Source organism: Nycticebus coucang, chromosome 10 (genome assembly GCF_027406575.1).
Source record: "Nycticebus coucang isolate mNycCou1 chromosome 10, mNycCou1.pri, whole genome shotgun sequence".
Classification (NCBI taxonomy): domain Eukaryota; kingdom Metazoa; phylum Chordata; class Mammalia; order Primates; family Lorisidae; genus Nycticebus; species Nycticebus coucang.
Window position 1 is genome coordinate 53,443,236 of NC_069789.1, and position 19,917 is coordinate 53,463,152.

The 19,917-nt window shown below is 41.1% G+C and overlaps 1 long non-coding RNA gene across 1 annotated transcript in view; it reads left to right on the forward strand.

Annotated features, from left to right (window-relative positions):
- The window catches only part of LOC128597645 (uncharacterized), a 142,740-nt gene extending 126,545 nt beyond the window's left edge, over positions 1 to 16,195 (forward strand). Inside the window, exon 4 of the long non-coding RNA XR_008383310.1 lies at positions 15,700 to 16,195. This is a non-coding gene — a long non-coding RNA (uncharacterized LOC128597645). The remainder of the gene's footprint in view (positions 1 to 15,699) is intronic.
- Positions 16,196 to 19,917: the final 3,722 nt, after the last annotated feature.

The following is a 19,917-nucleotide window of genomic DNA, read 5'->3' on the forward strand; positions in this document are numbered from 1 at the left end:
ATTGAGATCTCATTGTATAGGTTGAACGCAGTCTTAGTGTCATTGACACCTCCTCACTAAAAGCCTCCACTCTCTAATCTTATAGTTGGCCTTTCTGGCATCACCAATCTCTACCCTCTCCTGCCAAGACCATCAGGTATGGCTGGCTCCACCCTCAGTCATCTTATCTCATAAATCACTGGGCGTGCTCTCAGTGCACCCATCATGAAAAAAAAAAACCAAATACTGTGATTTTATTTATTTAATATTTTATTTTATTACTTGGGAAATTCCAAGCTTTCAAGCTTATCTCCCTCAGGAGCCAAGGATGCAGTCCAGACCTCTTATTAGCTGTAGCCAGACTCCTTGCCTCTCAAGGGGTTTTAAAAAAAGAAGGTAGAAAATCCCTAGGAGCCACATCCATGTCCACCTGCTTCATGGAGCAGCCCCCAGTCCCTTAGTTCACTCATCACACTTTATAAGGGGCTTATAAAGTGTGATAGGCTTAAGACACTAGTCCAAACTTATTCTAAATAGTATATTGATGCAGAACCTTTACCTATCCAGTATTCATTTCCTTAAACAATGTTAAAAATCTTTTTTAAGTTCCATATCTCATGTTTTTGGCAGATGATCTCATGTTTTTTGGCTAGAATTTGGTGGTATTTTTCATCTAATTAGTCCTCTATCTAATGGTCTGAATGGAATTCACATTTTTCCTTATAAAAATTTTGTAGTTCTGAGGATAGTGTTTGCAACCACAAAGTGAGTCACTGAAAGATCTGTTTGTTGACAGGATATGGCCATCCCAGAGCCAACACAGGTGTTTTCCAAACAAAACATGTTAGCAAATAGCGTTTCTTTTCTAAACCATTCCTTAAGACCAGGAAATAGAAGCAATTGCTGTAAGTTCTGTAACCATAACATTTTATTTGGTTCTGCCTTAACAGTGCTTTCCACATCTTCAGAGTAGCCTACAAGAGTTTTAAAACATTTCTGCCCATTAAGGGCAACAGAGGGGAATTCCTTTGTGAGTAGAGACACTAGTCCAAATGTTTTGCCTGTATCACAGTACTCCTTGTCTCAAAAGTGTTTTCTCTGTTAAAAGGAGGTTGTAATACGCATCCACACGTAACCATCTGCATCTTCACAACACGTCAATTGCTTGTATATTCACAGGTGGTGATTGATTTGTGCCTGTCTGTGCAATTTGGCTCGTTCAGCTATGTGCTTGCGGATGTGGGTGTATTTCACAGAAGCAGTTTGGGCAATAAATTTTGAAACTTTATCCCCATCTTTGGATAGAGTAATAAAAGTTTGTAGGCTTAAGAAAGCAATATTCCCTGGAACCACAGTATATAGGAATGATGAAACTGAACTAAAATGTACAGTAATCTCTAAGGCCTACCCAAGCTAGAGAGGTGCAAAGTGAGAGCTATAAAGCAAAATTTAACACCCGCCACACTAAAAGTCATTTTCAGCCTCTGACCAATTTCACACGGAATTGAGAAATATGACTAATATCAAGGCCCGAATCCCTGGGGTTGGGAGGCTTAAGAAGGAGCATGTCAGGAAGAAAAGCAATAGCCTGTTGTTAGTTGAATCAATGAGAGGTCAGCACTGGCTTAACGCGTTGTTTCACCATCTCCTCAACAAAAGCCTGCTTTCCCTTTCCTTGTATTCCATCTGCCATGCAAAACGGGATTTGCAGCCATTCTCAGTACTTGGGACCTCTGTGGACTAGAATGTCTCTACAGCATAGACTAAGAACTTTCCTTCCTAGGCTGTAAGAGAGTCAACTTTTTCCATGTTGTAGAGTTTGCAATGTACAATTTACAGCCAGAAAAATCATAAAGATTATCCAATGAGTCCAAAGGCACAGACAGCCATTCTAAATCCCTCATGTCCATAGCTCTTCTGACCTCCGTAACCAAAGGCTGGATATTGTATTCTATTTGTTCGTTTGATGACCTCATGGAATAATCACATTAAGTTCTAGGTCTTGTGTTTCTTTTTGTTTCTTCTCCTTTTTCTTTTCTTTTTTCTTTTTTATAATTTTCTTTAGCCAAATATAGGAGTCTGTATAGTAAACTTGTTCTGGGTCCAGCTTGATAATTGGTTTCTGTGTCTAACCCACCTTTGATGATGGTAGACACAGCCACACATGACGATCAGCTCTGCTTAACGTCCCTGGCTTATTGCAGGATCATTGCCGTGACAGGAACATGTCAGCAATGGGTAATTTCCACTGAACGATGGCTCCTAGACTCTGGCCATGCAAACAGAGCAAAGAGAAAAGATGAGCAATTATCCAGTGGATGTGATCCATGCTGACAGCCAATCTGGATAATTCAAATAGCAACAACTTCCTTTGCTTTACTGGCAGGTTTGGGGCTTGATTTAGTGACATCATTGTTTAACTTTCTTTGCCTGTGGAAATGTAATACATGTGTTCGCTGGTTAAGTGAAGGTTTGGGGGTTATAACCACAGCATCTGTTCATTTGACATTCAAGTTTCACTCTGGTTTGGAGCCTTTGTGCCTAAAATTTAAAAGCAGCAATACATACCTAACTCCCAGCTGTCTGGGAACTCAGAACGCATATGCTTCTTGGTTTTCTAATCTGCCCAGAGAAATAAAACAATCACCTGAGCCAAAGAGTAGTTTGCCTAATTGGATTTTTGTTTTTAAATTTTAGAGACACACATAGTGTATTCTAATGTATCTGAGAGACATAGTAGAGGAGCCACATCACTTACCTGAATTTGAAGGTTTACATTTTGATGATGTTTTTCAAGTTTTATGTAGAGGGAAAGCAAGCAATAATTTAAGCAGCTGCAGAATTCCTCACACATCTGCAGCAAGTCCTTCCTTCTGCCCTGGGCAGCACAGCATAATGGGTACAGCGCAAGCTTTAGAGCTGATTTGACCTGGTTCAAATCTCAGGTCCAAAACTCATTAGATGTATTATCTTGAGCAAGGTACCTAGTCTTTTCTAGCATTGCTTGCCTTATTTTTAAAAGGAAGATGACAATCATTCTGATCACTTCAAGGCTGCCTCTGGGGATTAAAGTTTATTTATTCAATCCACATTTGTTGAGTGTCTACTGTGGATAAGACACTCTTGTAGGCACTTAGAAAAAGGCAGTGAACAAATCTGGCAAAATCATTGTCTTTGTGGAGCTGATATTTTATTGGAGGAAATATACAAAAATAAGATTAATAAGGAAAATAAACACCAGGTGAGACTGAAGTAAGAGCCAAGGAAGAAACAAAAAAGACGGAAGAGGAGCAGGGAATGCCAGGGCAGAGGTAGAATTGGCGATACAATGTTGGAGAAGCTGATCAAGAGGCAAGAGGGCCGGTGGTGGGGATATTTGGGAGAAGAGTGTTATGGGTTCACTTGTGTCTTCCCAGAAAGATACATTGACGTAAACTCAGACTGGGACGTTAGCTGGAAATACGGTCTTTAAGGAGATAATCAAGTTAAAATAAGAACATTGTGACTGATGTCTTTATTCAAAGGGGAAATAGACACTCGTGGGAGGAAGACAACATGAAGACACTGGATTCAGGGACAAGACAGTCACATGCCTGGGGAGATGAGTTTATAAGCCAGGGCACACGCCAGGCATTGCTGGCACAGTCAGAGCTAGAAGAAGCAAGGACAGGTCCGGTCCTCCACTAGAGCCATCAGAGAGAGCTCGATCCTGCTGACACTTGATTTCAGACTTCCAGAACCCAGCATCATGAGAATCATCATAAATTTCTGTTGTTTTATGCACCCAACTTTTGGTACTTTGTTACAGCATCCCTAGAAAACTAATACAAAGGATGTTTGGCTAAGGGAACAGCATGTGTAAAGGCCTGGAGCAGGACGTGCGCCAAAGCATTGGAGGAGCAGCAAAGAGACCAGTGTGCTTGCAGAGAAACAAGCAAGGTGAGCCAGTAGTAGATGAGATGAGAGGGGTAAGGGACTGACCACGCCTGGCCTCTCAGGCTGCCTTCCCGTCCATACCCGTAACTCTGCATCAAAGGAAAAGCCATCGGCAGGCTTTTAACAGAGAAAGAACATGATCTGACTTACATTATAAAATTATGTATGTAAAGTGCCTCCTGATTGGCAATTATTATTTTTCCTCCTGCAGCCCACTTCACTTCTGATAAACACTGGCTGGGGGTGGAGACGGCAGTGTTCTTAGTATTTATTATTTATGCAGCTGCTCCTGTTCTACATGCTGTCGGGGACTTGCACTCACACTGATTGCTGTGCTTAGACGCCCACAGCGACAGATAGCTTAGCTATACCTGCACCACACAAATGCCATTTATCCAGGGCCACTGCACAGGAGGATGATTCATTTAGATGTATCTGTTTATTTAGTTTGCATTCTGTTTTGCATATGCGTTTCTTTCTCTCTGCTTTAGACGATAATGGGCCTAAATTGGTTTCCATGGGGCCAGTTGACCACTTCTGGAGAAATAAACATGTTTTGGAACACAAGATGAAAGTGCGGTCTTTGATGGGAGTATCCTTGGTTGCCGAGACGCCTGGGCTATTGGTGAGTGAGTGGCATGAAGGAAAAGTGCTGGCAGAAAGAAAGAGATGGAGAAGTTAAAGACATACAATGGCACGGGAGTGTTAACTGCAGGGGGCTGGGTGCTGGGACTTTACTTCGTTCATTAAGCCTGTGTTTACTGAACATGCTCCGTTGAGAGGCACAAGCTTAGACACCAGATAATAAAAAGGTAACAAATTTGGCTTCATCTGTAAATAATTCCCAATGGGTATGAACAAGGAAACAGCACAAAGAGGAATATTCATTCACTGACTCTAGTACTGGAGAAACCACGGGGCAAGAAGAACACGGTACCTGGAGGACGTAGTAAGAGAACGCAGGTAGCAAGTTGCTCAGGCCAACAGCCTCCAGGAGAGCAGCTGGGAGGGTGAAAGATGAGCTAGAGTATGTGACTGGCAAACAGAGCACCCCAGAAGAGAGCCTTCTAGGGAATGCCGGGCGACCTGGAGAAAACAGAGACAGCTGAAAAAGGTCTTGAAAGAAGCAAGGCCCCAGGCTCCCCATCCCAAGGGGCGAGTAGTGGGTAAGGGAACGGTGAGAAAAAGTGGGGCACATCCTACACCTGATAGATGCTCTGCTGGTTATCAGGCCAGGATTTTAACGCCGGGGAACAGGATAGAAAGTCAGTTTGAAAACCACGTAAAATGTGTTCAGATCGTGGAAGCAAAGCATCTTCCCAGTTATCATTAGGGAAATGGTAGAAGTGTAATAACAATAACATTTATGCAGAGAAAAAGTCAGAATCAAATTCAGAGAGACAGACTGGATGCTGAGACCGGATTCATCCCAAAGCCTGGGATGGGACTAAGTTTGTCCCAAGGTCCCCTTGCTTATCTGCAGGGAAAAGAAGGCTATGCAATAACCCAGGAACTGCAGAAATGCAGGGTACACCACATGATCTGCGTGAAGGAGAAATGACAGCTCTGCCTATCATCACAGGCCCCACTGCTGTCCTGGCCCACAGGCCATCTACACTGGCAGAGAATTAGCTGCTTTCCTATCCTCCTGGTGAAACAACAGAGAATGACGTCCTAGCATTGGGGTGGATGACTTAGTTCATGACTTAGTCAGTTCACCCTGACTTAGCTCATTTTAAAAGGCAGGACCTGACATCCAGAGGTGGTATTTGCTTTAAAATCATTTACAAAGAAAGGATGAAAAAGATAGATGCAGTGTTTTGCTAGTTGTACCTTGATTTGGATTTTCTCTTTTTCTCAAATGGCTGGAGAGGAGGAAGAGAGACTTTCAGACATAATCACTGTAATTTAAACAACTTGGTTTTCTTTTTGGTCTAAAAAGCAATTTTGGAAAGTGGAGTCACATGAATGTGCATTGATAGTAACAAATGGGAATCACCTCAAGAAGCTGAATTGGAAATCTCTGTCTCTCTCAGATGCCACCAGAAATACCTGCACTATTAATTTCTTACATACCCTTGCCCACATCGTGACCTTGGGCAAGTCACTGAAGTCATTTAGCAATCATTTGTAAAAACGAATGGCTTGGAAAAGCTAATCTCTAAGACCTTTTCTGAAGCTAAGTTTCTAAAGTTCCGTCCTACGATGTTGCCATAAAAGTTAAATAAATAGTTACGTTTTCACACCGACCGCAGCATTTCTAGAAAACCATGCTTTGGGGGGTTTAAAGATGAATGTCACTGATAATTGGAAAACTTTCTTATTTTCATGAATGATCTTTTCCATTTGCTCCTTATTGCTCATAAATTGAAAAAGTTGTCTCGAACTTCAGTTTTATAAAATGTGAGCATTAGTGAAAAAAATGCAGATATAAAAGATGAAGACCATTAGCGGTCCTTCTGCCTTTTCTGATTTCATTGTGTGAGTGTTTACAGTCTGCTGGCGAGGAGGATCCATCTCACTCTGACCCTGACCTTTGCATAATATTTATTGGATTAGGAAAAAAACAATCCACAGAGTAATAAAGATATCTGTGCATGCATTTATTATACACAAAACTGTGCTTCATTTTGGAAAATCTGTCCCAAACCTACTCAGGCAAATCAGCCATAACAAGATCACTGCAGCTTTAGCAAAAGGCCCTGCAGATGTCTTTTTTGTTTTAGCTGGAATCGCAGCCTTGGGATGAGGAGAAAGAGAAGCAGAGGGGTTTGTACAGAAGGAGAGACACTTTAGCAGCACAGTACAGATAAATAAAAAATATTCAGGGTGACCTTGGAATAAGTACCCTGCTGCAGCAGGATTTGACAGATCACCATCGTGAACTCCAACAGGACTCCCACTTGCTGTTTCTTCCTTAGTGCCATTCTGTCCCCTTGGTATCTTGTTCCTTTATCTCCCTCTTTCTTGAAAAAAGTCCCACCAATTCAAATCTTCTTATCAGTTCTAAGAGATACTGCTCCAGGCAGGATCTCTCAACCTCACACCTTGTTCTCTGCAACCATCTCTGAACACCTGTCTCTGCCCCACCTGGGCTGTAACAAATCCATCCCACAGAAAGCTTCTGAGAATATTTATCTGATATGCGGCTTTCATCTGGCTTCTTCTTAGATTATGAATCTCAGAGATTCGCTCTTACTTATTAGGTCATGTCAATAGTTCTCATTCTGTCCATTGGCCTCTGAATATTTAACCAATTCATTTCTGAAAGTTCTGCAATCTAGTTCCTTCCTTTCAGGAAGATTCATCTTTCCCTATGCACCAAATACAGTAGTCCTTCCCAATCCTCAGAGAAATGACAATGTCTAAACCTCAGATAGAACCAAACCCTATACCAGCTATGTTCTGTTGATCTGATGACCTAGATCAGTGGTTCTCAACCTGTGGGTTGTGACCCATAGGAACTGTATTAAAAGGCCACGGCATTAGGAAGGTTGAGAACCACTGACGTAGATGGCTACTAAGTGGCTAAGGGGAGGGAAGCACATCGGCTGGACAAAGGGATGACTCCTGTCCCAGGTAGATGGAGCAGGAAGGCAGGAGATTTCATCACGTTACTCACAAAGACATATAATTTAAAATGTATGAATTATTTATTTCTTGAATTTTCCGTTTAATATTATTGGGTCACAGTTGACTGTAAATAGATGAAAATAAAGATAAGGAACTGATTACTGTATATGACCAACTCCCACCATTTCCCAGTTATGTGTTCTTATACCTGTTTATTTCTCTTCTTGAAAGAACATCCTACTTTCCATCTTCAATCTCTGCAAGGTGATTTCTTTTCTTCTTTTCTTTCTTTCTTCTTTCTTTTTTTTTTTTCTTTGAGACACAGAGTATCACTTTGTCACCCTTGGTACAGTGCCATGGCATCTTTGCCCCCAGCAACCTCAAGCTCTTGGGCTCAAGCAATTCTCTTGCCTCAGACTCCCAAGTAGTTAAGACTACAAGCACCTGCCACAATGCCTAGCTATTTTTTAGAGACGGAGTCTTGCTCCATCCCTGAGCTTAAGGCAATCCACCTGCCTCAGCCTTCCAGAGGGCTGGGATTACAGGCATGAGCCACCACAGCTAGCATAAAGTATTTCTTTCTAAGAATTCTTTTATGTTTACTTAAATCAGTAATAATTTCTTATATTAAATAGTTGGAAGAATTCATTTGTCAAGGCATCTAGGTCTATATATTTCTTAAATAGGGAAGTTTTAATTATGAATTAAATTTCTCATATAAATATGGGGGTTTTAAGGTTTTCTATTTCATTTTACACTTTCTTTGTAAAATATTTTTCTGTGAATCTGTTTATTTTATTACACATATATTTACACATGTATTTATGTTAGGCAATTGTTAATAACATCATCTGTTGTATCAGTAGTGATGCCCACTTTATCTTTGCTGTTGTTAATTTGTAAAAATTGTAATTAATTCTCATTAGAAAATTTCCAAATATTATTAGTCTTCTATTAGACTTTCTGTTGGCTTGGTTGTTTTTCTTTATTATACCCTTGTTTTATATTTTATGAATTACTACTCCTATCTTTATTTTTCCTTCTATATTCTTTCTTTGGTTTAATTTACGGTAGTTTTGTCTCAAAGTACTTAGATAATTAACTATTAGCCTCTTTTTTCTTTTCTTTCTTTCTTTCTTTCTCTTTTTTTTAGAGACAGTCTCACTTTGTCATCCTCAGTAGAGTGCCATGGCATCACAGCTCACAGCAACCTCCAGCTCTTGGGCTTAGGCCATTCTCTTGCCTCAGCTTCCCGAGTAGTTCTTTTTTAGTATGTTCATTTATAGCAGCAAATTTTCCTTTAAAATTTGGCTTTGGTTGCATTTTACATAATTTGATAATGTGTTTTTACCAAAATTTTAATCCATTCTTTGTCTGTCTGTCTCCCTTTCTTTCTCATCGAGATAAGTATTTATTGAGTATCTACCATGTGCCACCCATAGTGCCAGGGCACGGGGAATAGACAGTAGACACAATGCCTGCTGCTGGGGAATATATACCAGTAATTGGTATATAAATGTATAATTACCAAATAGACTGGAAGGAGTTTTCCATCTTTGAGGCTGCTCAGGGGACCATACTAGTACCAAGAGATGTGACTGACTCAAACATGAGCAATCAAGAATGGCTTCCCCAAGTACATGTCTTTTGAGCAGAGAGCTACAGGATCCATTAATCTGGGGAAATAGGGATGATGGAGGTGATGGGGGAAGAAAACAGTAGGAAGAGAAAGTGCTCTAGTCAGAGGGAAACCCTGAACTGTCCCAGAGATGAAGGTGAATAAGGTACATGTGAAGAACTGAAGGTATTTCAGTGTGACTAGAACACAAATGTGGTGGGGCAGTAGATGTGTCAGCAAGATATAAAATCAGAACAGTAGCTGCTGCCAGCTCTCAGGGGACCTGAGAAGGCTTTGTAAGGAAGTTGGAATTTTTCCTAAAGGCAGGCCAGGTTAGAACACGGCCAGGTTTTGAATGAAAGTGTGACATAATCATATTTACAAGTTCAAAAGACCACTGTGGGTACAATGTGGAGGGTGTATTGGAGAAGCGAGACACAAAGGCAGGGAGAGCCTTTAGAAGACAGCGGCATCCATCCAGGTGAGAGAGGGCAGAGGGCTAGACTACGGGACTGAGCATTTCAAAGGGGAGAGCTGCCCAGCCTTGGTGTGTACGGGGACGGATGGAGAAGGCATGAGAGCAGTCCAAGACCAGGGCAGGGGTCACGATTATGTTTGCTGCTTACTTTCCCCAGATATAACAGTACCTGACAGGTGGGAGGCTCTCTGTAGATATGTGTTGCTATTACTGTCTACAAGTTCTCCCACTGGAGAAACTGAGGACAAGGACCACTGCTGAGAGGGCCATGGAAGAGTAGTCGGAACAGATAGTGAGACAGGAAGGGGGCATTTCAGGTGTGGTTAGAAAAGTTGACTTCAAAATGTCCAAGGAAAGTGAACAATTGTACACTGGCATCTATAGCTCCAGAGAGAAACATTGAGCTATAAATGAAAATCAGGGATTCATCAGCAAAGATGAAACTCTTTAAGTGGATGAATAACCCAGCAGAAGTGAGTTGCATGAGTAGAAGAAGGCCCAGAGAAGACAACCAAGAAACATCAATGTTTAGGGAATAAGAAAGGGAAGATGAACCCCGAGGCGGACTGAAAGGATGCCTAGAAAGGTGCTGTGCAGCTTATTGGGGTAGAGGAGTAAACAGGAAGAAGAAAACAGATTTTTCAGAAGTAACAGATTTTGTTACTAAATTTGCATATAAATAGGAAAGGAAATATCATGGTGGTGTCTAAAGAAGGCCAGGGAGCTAAAGAAAGATTCTTAATAAGAATCGTCAGAGTTTAAAGTCTTGAGTATCTGTTAAGGGAACTGAGTGAGCGCCATAGGACACTACATACTAGATATTGACAGAACAACATTTTTGAGACACAAGAGTCAATAGGATGCATAGCAGAGCAGAGTAAAAATGCTGAGCAGGACAAAAGGCACCTCATTCCCTAAACCAGTCAAAAGACAGGCAGAGAGAGTGTTGGTGAGGGGTCTGGGGGATGGCAAAGTCACACAGAGAGGGTTCTGGCAGGAAGCAGAGGGGCTGTTCCTAGTACTTTGTGTATTCCACAATTACTCATACAGTTCCGGTGGTAAGTGTGAAGGCAGAAGTAAAGTATTCCACAGGGAGGCCCTGGTCCACTCTCAGGAGCTGTGCTAGTCCCGAGAGTGCCACCCCACTTTCATAAAGACCAATGACAGTGAGTCAGTAATAATGATGATTGACATGTCGAGGGCCTACACATTCTTTCTTTTCTTTCCCTGTGCGGAAAGATTACAAAGGGAGGCTGTGAAAGCTGCGCTGCTGGACCAGAGCTTCATGATGCAGTCAGTGGTTCTCAAAGCGTGGGCCAATCAGTGGCGGCAGCAGCCCCTGGGGACTTGTCAGAAATGCAAATGTTGAGGCCCCACCGGAAGGTGGGCACTTGAATTAATTTTCCAGATAATGAATTGCTACACACTTAGTGGTTTAAAGCAACAAAAATTTATTGTCTCACAGTTCTGGAGGCTGGAAGTCTGCAGTCAAGGTGTCAATGGGGCCATACTTCTTCTGAAGGCCCTACGAAGAATCCTTGATTGCTCTTCCAGCTTTTGTGGCTCTAAGTGTTCCTGGTTTGTGGCAGTAGCACTCTAATCTGCCTCCATCTCCTCAGGCCTTCTAGCTCTGTCTCTCTGTCTCAAATCTCCCTCTACCTTTCACTTCTAAAGACATTTATCATTGGAGTAAGGGCCTACCCTAAATGCATGGTGATCTCACCTCAAGATGTTAAATTTAATTGCATCCACAAAGACAACCTCCCATTCACAAGTTCTGGGGGCAGGACTTGCACATATCTTTTTAGGGGCCATTATTCAAACCATTCCAGGTCGAGTAATCTGTTTCAAGACCAGATAGAAGAGTGGTTCTCAGCCCTGGCTGCATACTAGAATCACCTGAAGAGCTTTTTACATTTCTGAGTAGTTATATAGAAGTTTTGACAAAGGAGCCCAGAGGACCCATGTGATCCTTGATGACAGCCAAGTTTGAGATCCAATGATAGTGAGGAAACAGTATTAACTGAGGACTTAGACAAGTTTCAGTTCCAGAGATACCTCTTTGTCTTCTCCATAGTGCCTGCTACCCTGTAAAACAGAGGCAATCATACCTTCCTCATACTATTACATTAGTATGGTGAAGAGTAAATGAAATCCTTGATGTGAGCACTGGGATTTTTAATACGTTATATACTGTATGACTTTAGGGTTTCATTCACTCTTTTACCTGGGAGTCAAAGCATCCAAAATAACTATCTGCTGAGAATTTTTGCTCTGCCTGTGGCTCTTCCCCAGCTCACCTGATGGCAGGTAGCGTGGCCACCTTTTAAGCATTTTCCTTGTTAGTCCCTCAGCTTTTAGGAGGGAAATTAGTCCTGCCTGTCCCAGCTCAATTCTCTCTTATGGCACAAGCATTTATATTTAATTGGTCACACAGAATATCTGAGTTCTAGTGATTTTTTCAGGAAGTACTATCTTGAGCTCATATCCACTTGCTGTTTATCAAACATTCTGTTGAGCAAAATAATTTTCCAGGAAGATGGCTTATAAGATTAAAGACATTCTCAATTCCAAATAGTTTAAGCTTTTTGTGTTAAAAAAAAATAAGGAAATAAAATTGCTGATTGTGCATCAAAACATCAGGGACTAGAGGTCTTGTGATGATTTCACTTGTCATGTCACTTGGAGTCTAAGCAGGAAGACAAACAAAAAAAATCAAATCATACCCCAGACCAACATAAAACGCAAGTGTGGTGAGTGCTGCAAAGAAGGCTGACATGATGCTCTGAACTTCCAACAAGATCGGACAGGGTCAGAGAGGGCAGGCGAGGCTCTCCCGAGGATGAGACCCTCAAGCCGAGATGTCAAGTATGACTAGGATTAACCATGTGGGGGAGGGAGGGGAAGCATTCCAGACAAAGGGAATAGCACAGTCAAAAGCAAGAGCGTATTCTCTTTGCTTCTGAGTTCTTTGCTGCTTGTCTTTTCTTCCTTTTCCTATCACCCCGCTGGTGTCAATATGGCCACCACAGCTCCAGATACGGAGTCCACATTCAAGTCCTGAAAACTGGGAAAGGGGGTAAACACTCATTCTATCTGTCCCTTTTATAAGAAATCACAATGCTTTCTAAAAGTTCCTCAACAGGCTTCTCTTTTATATCATTTTCACTCCCTGACAATGAGGAACAGGTTCAACCTGACTGGTCGAAATCAAGAGATCACATCTTTTTATTGCAAGGTCAAATATGGCTTTTGCAAGCAGCTGAGAGACAAGCAAAAGTCTTTGTCACAGAGGCCATGGCAGTAGGCCATGTGTGAAATGGAGAGAAGTGACTTTAGGAAGTTAGAACAGCAGGGCTCATTGATCAATTAACCTTGGGCGTAAGAAAGCAGAATCTTCCTGTAAAGCAGAGGGTTGTGTGAGTGAGGAGTATGGCACCTCTGAAAGCAGAGTTTCTGAGCTTAGGCACTCATGGCATTTTGGACTGGAGAATTCTTGCTGTGGGTGGCTGTTGGGTGTGCTGCAGAAGGTTCCGCAGCCTCCCGGCCCTCTACCCACTGGATACCAGTAGCACCTGCCCAGCCATCACCAAGTCTTCAGTCTTTGCCAAATATTCCCTGAAGGAAGACTCCTCTGCAGTTGAGAATCACTGCCTTAGAGAAGTCCTCCTGCTGAGCCTGGCTTTGAGTGATGTGCTGACAGTACAAGGCTGGGGTGGTGCTTAGGATACAATATTTCAGAGGGCTCTTGAACAACCCTGAGAGTGAATGTTTCCTGAAATGTTGTGGCCTAGGAGGCTCCCTGGTCTTTCTTAAGCTCTGACTGTGTAGTATTAGCCTTTAATTCAACAAGAATAAACTATTGTACTTATAATTGGTCTGGTTCTAGGATATTAGTGAAGATATTGCTCTTTATGCAACATTAAAGTTTATTTCTGAGAAACCCTGGGGAATTCCTCTCTTATTTCTATCCAGAGAATAGACATGTTTTTCTTAAGCCCCTGGTTTTCTTTTATCTGGTGAACATTATGGATTCCATAAACTTTTGCTTCCCTTTTTGCATTGGTTGTTATCAAATCATTTTCCTTTTTTGCACTGGCTCCTGTGAAACTTGGAACCCAAATGTGTGGTTTCCCGTAAGTTTGTAGGAAATTCATTTTAGCCTTATTCCTGACTGTAGTTTTTCCTTTTCATTCTGCCTCAGTTTTGACTTTGGCAACTTTACATTTTGTTATCTTATAAAATACCTTAAATACGTTTGGAACTAATATCACTAAGTACACACAGCATGGGGCCTGGCCCTGAGAAGGAATTTGGCACATAAAAGTCTTCTTTCTTTCTGTTGAGATAGAAAGTGAGACAAGATAGGACAGACCCTATGAATGGCCAAGTGCTTTAAAGTATAAAAGTAACACTTGATATAAGGGTGGTTTCTGGGGGCAAAGAAACAGAAGCAACTGATAGCAAAGATTTTAAAAGTGCATCTACTTCTCTAGGAAAAGAAAGAATATCCAGTGGTACTTTTGACCTGTGTCTTTGTTGATCTAAACTCTTGGGGGATAGAGAACTTTCACGAAACGCACCGCCTACACCCAGCAGTGTGTGTTCGAGTGGCTTAAGTGTCAATGGGCACACTTGTGACTGTGGGTTGTGTTCCATTTTCCAAAGATAGGATTCAAGAAGAATGACACAGAGGGAAAAGTTAAGAAGCACTTGGAAAACTGAAAGCTATGGTTACGTTAAGCGGGAGAACAATGAAACTGATCAGCAAAGACAGAGTGAGGTGGGGTGGGGAGTGCTCTAAATAGCCTCTGCCTCTCGCAACGAGACTATTGCATTTTCATCACAATTATTAAATCTTGGCAAGAGGCTCAGCAGCCTGTTACCCACATCCCTGATGTCAGGCTGCTCTCCCACTCTGCAATTTTGAAATCTGGTTGGCAATTGCACCCTAAAGAGCAGTTCTAACGACAGTGTAGCAAACTTTCCCCCCTTGAAATCTTCAATTATATATGTATAGACTAATGGCAATCTACATCTTACCATTTTCTCCCTCTGTCTTTTTTCTTATCACCATATCATTAACTTCAACAAAATTAAGTTAGGGACATTTAGTCCTCAGAGAAGCCAGGGGAATAATAACAGATGGATTAGAGTAAAGGGGATAAAGCAGAGAGAGGACAGTTCGACTTCCTTTTAAAAAAGTTTGAGCCACACAAAGAGAAAGACACACATACACACACACTCACAGCATTGCAGGGAAAATTTAAGCCCATGGTGAACTGAACGACTAGAAACCCCCAGGATATTAAACAATCACCTCTTCTTGGGGATGGGGGGGAATTAAAGTTATAACATGTTTTGTAAAGCATTGGAAAAAATAGAGAATGATAACAAAATACTTTTATTTTCTCCTGGCCTATTTAAATTCTTAGATTGATAAATGATAAAGATTCTGGATTAAAGTAAAAATATCCGGGGCATCAGGCATACTGGAGAATGCTATTGATGGATTGTTCAGAAGGAAGAGATATAGGTTTTGGGGAGTCTAATAAAGGTCAGGTACCCTTCAAAGGGTTTATTTAACTTTGTTCATTCTGTTGTTCTGTTGTTAGCACTAGCTTCAAAAGCCCAGATCTGACTCCCATCACACTGGGGAAATGACTTGAACGTAGTAGGCATTTTATATGTATTTGCTAAATTGAATTGTGGTTTAGTACACATATTTGTCAAAAGCAAAGTCCATAAATATGAGAGGATGCCATTTGGAAGTAATTCTCTAAAATAAAGATATTCTAAGATTTTATAAGTCTTCTATATTCCAGTGGGGAATAAAGAGAACAGAATTTTATAGCATAAGTATAGCTTTTCAGAATTTATAAAGCAACTTTCTTTCATCTGTCCTCTATAAATTTTTGCAACATTCCAATGGGAAAAGTTTTATAATCTGAATGAGATAGATATTATTAGGGCCCTTGTAGCTCATGGAAGACTTCCTTGCAGTTGGGCAGGCCAGGAGATGAGTTCTGGCCAATGGGCTGCTTGAGGAAGTGGCATGGAGGGTTATTTATGGCAATGAACAGACCATGTGTGATTTTCTGTCCTCTCCTTTCAGATTCATTGACTGAAGAGGCTACATGTTGCACATGATGAAGCTACAGGACGGTGTATTTATCAGCCTGCACTTTTAAGCTATGACCTGGAAGAAAATTGCCCTGAACTGTCATCCAGATCCACATGGACATTTGTGCATAGACATAAACCTTTGTTGTGTTAAGCTATTTAGATCTTAGCTTGTTACAGAGCACTATAAAACCTTTTATTAATACACCACATTTTTAAAATTGAGAAAATAAAGGCTCAGAGAATTATTTTAAATTGCCGCAGATCACATTGCAGGTAATGAGAAGAATGGCATATGAGCCCAGATCTTGCTAAAAGCATATCAGTACGAAAATAACCACCCAGCCCTGCTGCAGGAGGGGAGAAAAGATCACATTCGGTATTTTTTTATTACAGAGGTTGTCAGTGGGATCTACTTTAGGCCGTGGTGTTGGAGAAGGAGACTAGGATACCGGACTGAGACCAGATGCAGGGGCTCGCAGAGTGGGTGCAGGTGTTAGTAAACAACTCTCTTGCAGAAGCTAACTGCTAACTAGAGGGGCTGATTACTACAGGCAAGAACCAGCTTCGACTGGCTTTTCAGCTATCTCTGCCACCTTACATGAACTCTGGCTCATTATAATATCATTTACATTGTGGTTTTAAAATTTCTCCACCCTTGAAATCACCATGACAATTCAAAGTCAACCATATAAAGTATGAAAATGAGAGGGAATTCAATTCTAGGACTCACTACCGAAATTCTTAGTAAAAGTCAATCCATTAGCCTTGAATAATCCTCCCCTCAATTAGTAAGACTTCAAAGATCAAAAACTACTTCCCAGCACAGCTGATTTTTTTTTTTTTGAGCCTTCCTGTTCTCACTTTCTTGAGAATATGCTTTAACTTTTAATCTTTCAATAAAAACTTTCAATAAAAAGTTATTTGCTGGGCGGCGCCTGTGGCTCAGTCTGTAGGGTGCCAGCCCCGTATACCGAGGGTGGCGGGTTCGAATCCAGCCCCGGTCAAACTGCAACCAAAAAATAGCCAGGCGTTGTGGCGGGCGCCTGTGGTCCCAGCTACTCCGGAGGCTGAGGCAAGAGAATGGCTGAAGCCCAGGAGTTGGAGGTTGCTGCGAGCTGTGTGAGGCCACCGCACTCTACCGAGGGCCATAAAGTGAGACTCTGTCTCTACAAAAAAAAAAAAAAAAAAAATTACAAAAAAAAAAGTTATTTGCTTGGCTTACGTGGTATGTCCTGTAATTCTTTACTCCCAGTGAACACCAAGAACTTGGAATGACCTCCATTCCACTAACAGTGAAATAAACCACTAACAGTGAAATCAAACAAACATTTGTGAAGAATAGAAACAATGTTCTCATTGTGAAGCACAGACAAGCTTCTACCAGGAAACAGGGAAATAGTTCCATATACGTATTTTTTTGATTTTCCTGGAGGGTAAAATTAAATTTTGTTTCTAACTGTCCTAAACCAAAATTTCTACAAATCAAGTTTCAAAGATCTAATTGGCTTTTATTAGCCTTTCATGAATTGGACATCATCTCATCTACAGAGTAGCAAGGCACTCTGAGAAGCTGAGGAGAAGGCTGGGCTTTCCAGGAAGCACAGCCGAAGTAGAACAAAAAGCAGATTGGCCATTTCAACTGCAACCTGTCTTTTGCTAGTGAGGTTTGGGGGCCATGTGATTGCTTCTAGTTTCACATACTCAAAAACATTTTAGTCAAAACTCATGATGTCATTGGTCCAATATAATACAATGAAACCTGATATCATAACATAAATAACAGTAAATAAAATAACCTAAAAATTTTAGGAGGTATCCAGTCTATTTGCTTCCAGTCAGTTCCTTGCACGAGAAACCAAACTCAAACTTGCTTTCTTGACAAAGTTCTTCATCTGATTTATTTCTTAATCTTTACTGCTTCATGCTTCTTTCTTAGTATCTATTTACCTTGAGACCCCTGGAATAATATATAGGAAGGTGACACCCTTCATATCACCTTTGCTATGAGAAACAGTCACATCATTCAACTGATAACTTTTTTTTTTTTGTAGAGACAGAGTCTCACTTTATCGCCCTCGGTAGAGTGCCGTGGCGTCACACAGCTCACAGCAACCTCCAACTCCTGGGCCTAGGCGATTCTCCTGCCTCAGTCTCCCGACTAGCTGGGACTACAGGCGCCCGCCACAACTCCCGGCTATTTTTTTGTTACAGTTTGGCCGGGGCCGGGTTTGAACCCGCCACCCTCGGTATATGGGGCTGGCGCCCTGCTCACTGAGCCACAGGCGCCGCCCTCAACTGATAACTTTTAATGAAGCCTCTATCACTAAGCATCTTTTTAATTTAAATCTTCTTAATGTTTGGGGTCTGCAGGTAGTGGGCTTTTCCTACCTTTGAGGCCTCAAGTTTCTGGTATCTCTATTTCCTTTCAATCTAAATAGAAAATATCCACTTATGTCCTGAGTTTATCTCTTACAATAACTTTCCAATAACAATCATAACCATTTCTCTCTGATTCTTTCAGCCTTAACACCACCAGCTCAGTAGGCATCTAAGCATACCTCTGTGTTTTATAAAATGTTTTGCTAAAATTTTTGCTTCTAAAAAATAGATTGACTTGTCCTGCCTCCAATATCAGTTTTCTTAGCATCCTCTTCCAAATAGCCAAGTCAGTGCCATATATTTTAGGCTTTACCCTAATTCCTATAATAATTTCTGTATTAGTTAAATAATTTTAGCTTCCAGAACAAAATATCCTGAAATTGCAATATTAAATGAATGTTGATTTCTTTTATAATCTGTGTGCTGTATCTGTCATTTCTGACTAGCAGTTCTGTTTCAACACTCTCCATCTTCACCTATACCCCTATTCTTACCTTAACCTTGCTTGTGGAGCAAAACAATACCCAATATGCACCCAGGTCTTTGTGAATAATATGCTATAACTTCAACCTTCCCTCCAAATCCACCATGTAACTGTTAGATGGGAATTTATTTTATACCACATTAATCATCCATTTTCAAAAATAGAGCTTTAGTCTAAAATGACTCTAGTTCACTACCTTTCTCTTGAAAATAAGAACCACTCCCCAAACTTTTGTTAATAGAAAGTTTTGTTCAAAGGTGGCAGGTGGTCCAGCTCTATTATTATCGCAGTTGGACAGCTAAAGTATCATTTCTAATGGCAGACTTCATACCTCTCTTCTTCTGGCCAGAAATCTTCCATGGACTCTGAAGCCTTATTACTTAAAATGTGGTCCAGAGGTCAGCAGCGGCAGCAGCATCTGGAACGTTAGAAATGCAGAACCACGTGCCCCTTCCAGACCTACTGCGTCCACATCTGCATTTTAACAAGTCCCCAGGAGACCCAATGCACTATAAATTTTTCAAGCACAGGTCTATGGCAAAGAGACTAACTTTTCTATCCCTTTGTCTGAATGAAGGGTTCTACTAAAATAAGGTCTCCTGCCAGATACTAGGCAGAGCCTACTGAGGATTCCTCCTTCCTATCTAAAACTATGACACTTAAGTTCTATGCTTATTCTAATGCTCTCAACTTGATATTCAGAAAAGAAGAAAATAAGTGGAGGCTGGTTGCTCAGAGGAATGTCTATGGTCCATACAACAAGAGTTGGAGAGTGGTTTTTGCCTAACAAAATTTACTAATTTCCCTAACGTAAGCTTCTCACTATACCAGAAGGGGAGAAATATACAAAATATACAAAAAGAAAATGCTTGTCTTGAAGCTGTGTTAGCACAGCAACACACCATTTGTAATTGAAGTGTATGCTCATGTGCTGAGGTGGTGGTGATTGATGAAGACTGTAGTGTAGGCTAAAGCTCACTCCAGAATCACCATGGCGGAAAGAAAATTGCTTCTTGAGAGGGCCCTATTTGTTATTAAACATCTATTAGTTCTACAGAGATTAAGTGTGATTTTGAGTCAGAAAAGTACATCCTTAAAAGTAAAAACAAAAAGTGTGGTTTAGTGAGACTTCCCTTTATTGTCTCCACAAATAATCTGTAACATATAAATAGCTTAAGATTTCTTAATCTTTCTAATTGCTCCAAGTTCTTTCTAATTTCCAGTGACTGGCATCAAATGCCACTTTAACCAAATGATCAGAGTTAGCATTATCATCACTAAGACATATCAACATCATATGCCCTCTGATATACATCCCCGAGGAGGATAGTCACTATTGAGTAT